Source organism: Cynara cardunculus (assembly GCF_001531365.2).
Source record: "Cynara cardunculus var. scolymus isolate 2C chromosome LG 12, CcrdV1, whole genome shotgun sequence".
Taxonomy (NCBI): domain Eukaryota; kingdom Viridiplantae; phylum Streptophyta; class Magnoliopsida; order Asterales; family Asteraceae; genus Cynara; species Cynara cardunculus.
In genome coordinates this window covers 18,804,262-18,807,418 of record NC_037539.1, presented here as the reverse complement: position 1 = coordinate 18,807,418, position 3,157 = coordinate 18,804,262, and positions in this window count along the sequence as shown.

The following is a 3,157-nucleotide window of genomic DNA, read 5'->3' as shown; positions in this document are numbered from 1 at the left end:
CCCTTAAGACCCATTCTCACTCGATTAGTCACATTAACATCTAGTTAGACTAATTATGACTCATTTAGTGCCATCTTGACCCAATGAGACTCCTTATGAAAAAATAAGCTAATTTAACCCTATCCGGTCTAATGGGAATAATTATGACCTAGTTAGTGTCATTTTGACCCAGTGGGACTTCTGCAGGAGAAATGGGACCATTATATCCACTAACAACAAATGGACTCCTTAAGGTCCATTAAGACCCATTCTGCCTCAATTACTCTGATAAGCCTGATTAGAATAATTATGACGCATTTAGTACCATTAATGTCAAGTTAGACTAACCATGACCCCTTTAGTGTCATCTTGACCATATTAGGCTCCTTATGAAGAAAATGGGCCAATTAAACCGCTTAGAGCTAATGAGACTAATTATGACATAGTTAGTGTTGTTTCGACCCAAATGGACTTATTAAGGAGAAATGGACTCATTGTACCTCAATTACTCCCATTTACCTCTGATTAGACTAATTATGACCCATCTAGTACCATTATAGCTCAATTAGACTCAAATAGGAGAAATTATCTCATTATACCGATTAAGGCCTGATCAAACTAACTATGACCAAATTAGTGTCATTTTGTGTTAATTAGACTTCTCCTATGCAGAAATGGGCCTATAAACCCATTAGGGTCTAATCAGATTAGTTATGACCGATTTAGTGTAATTTTGATAAAATTGACTCGAATAAAAGTAACAGACCCGTGTTATACCCATTAAGGTCCAAATGGACCCGTTAAGGAGCCTTAAGACCCATTCTAACTCAATTAGTCACATTAACGTCTAATTACACTAAATATGATCGATTTAGTGTCTTCTTGACCCAATTAGACTCCTGGTGAAAAAATGCGCAATTTAAACCCTATACGGTCTGATGAGACTAATTATGACCTAGTTAGTGTCACGTTGACCCAATTGGACTTATCAAGGAGAAATATGCCCATTATATCCACAAACACCAAATGGACCCTTTAAGGATCATTAAGACTCATTCTACCACAATTACTCCCATTAACTTATGATTAGACCAATTATGACGCATTTAGTATCATTATAACTCAATTAGACTGAAATTGGATAAATAAGTCCATTATACGCATTAAGGTCCGACCAAACTAAATATGAGACTAATTATGACCCATTTAGTACCATTATAGCTTAATTAGAATCAAATAGCAGAAATAATCACATTATACCGATTAAGGCCTGATCAAACTAAGTATGACCAAATTGGTGTCATTTTGTGTCAATTAGACTCCTTTTATGCAGAAATGGGCATATAAACCCATTAGGGTCTAATCAGATTAGTTATGACCCATTTAGTATCATTTTGATCAAATTGACTCGAAGAAAAGTAACAGACCCATGTTATACCCATTAAGGTCTAAATGGACCCGTTAAGGAGCCTTAAGACCCATTCTAACTCAATTAGTCACATTAACGTCTAGTTACACTAAAATGACCGATTTAGTGTCTTCTTGACCCAATTAGACTCCTGGTGAAAACATGCGCTAATTAAACCCTATACGGTCTGATGAGACAAATTATGACCTAGTTAGTGTCACGTTGACCCAATTGGACTTATCAAGGAGAAATATGCCCATTACATCCACAAACACCAAATGGACCCGTTAAGGATCATTAAGACACATTCTACCACAATTACACTCATTAACTTCTGATTAGACCAATTATGACGCATTGAGTATCATTATAACTCAATTACACTCGAATTGGAGAAATAAGCCCATTATACGCATTAAGGTCCGACCAAACTAAATATGACCAAATTAGTGTCATTTTTAGTGAATTGTACTCCTTATGCATAAATGGGCTTTTAAACCCATTTTGGTCTAATCAAATTAGTTAATGATCCATTTGGTGTCATTTTAAATGAATTGACTCGATTAAAAGAAATAGGCCCATTATACCCACTAAGGTCCAAATGGACCCATTAAGGACCCTTGAGACCCATTCTCACTCGATTAGTCACATTAACATCTAGTTAGACTAATTATGACTCATTTAGTGTCATTTTGACCCAATAAGACTCCTTATGAAAAAATGGCCTAATTGAACCCTACCCGGTCTAATGGGACTAATTATGACCTGGTTAGTGTCATTTTGACCCAGTGGGACTTCTCAAGAAGAAATGGGACCATTATATCCACTAACAACAAATGGACTCGTTAAGGTCCATTAAGACCCATTCTACCTCAATTACTCTGATTTATGCCTGATTAGAATAATTATGACGCATTTAGTACCATTAATGTCTATGTGTGTCCACAATTACTGATCAATTCTTCACATCTTCATAATCATACATGGCAGATTCTTAGATATTGCATTAAGAACATCAAGATCCTTGAGAGAAAAAGTCAACTTGTAAATCTCAGTCAAACTCTCAATTATCAATGTATTATTACAATTAGCTCCTCTTACTCTCTAATTACAAAGATTAAACCATATTTATATGGTCAAACTAACAAAGACAAGGTCAAAGTCAAACCTATGAGAAAAGTCAAACACGCTGACTTTTTACAATTAGACTATTTATAAACTTTCAAGATGAATACAATTAATACTGATTTCTCAATCCTAACATTCTTCCCCTTTGTATTCAGACTTGAAAGAAAAATCTGTGCTTTGAGTACTTGTTTGAACTTTGAAACTTTATGCACAATATGTCTTCTTCAAAAGAAATCTTCAACTTGTAATCTTTAAACAATCAATTGTTGAGAAAGATCTTCTAGCATTCTCCCCCTCGAATGTAGAATCACGGTGATCTTCTCTTTTGACAATGTAGAWCAAAAACRWTCTTCAGAAACACTTTACAAGATGTGATCTTCAAAGAATCTTTAGTAAACAAATCTTCAGTAAACTATTGTGAAAAATGATCTTCACATTCAACATCTCTCAGTCAATTTAGCATATCTATGAACGTTTTGGCAAATTAACATATAAAATGCTAAATCTGTGTAGTGTAAAAGAATAAAGCAACATATGCTTCTGTTTAGGCTCAAAAAGATAAACTGTGTGGACTACACAAATTTATCAGACTCAATATGTGATCAAAAAGACTTGAAGGGGGGACATATATCCTTCTGATTT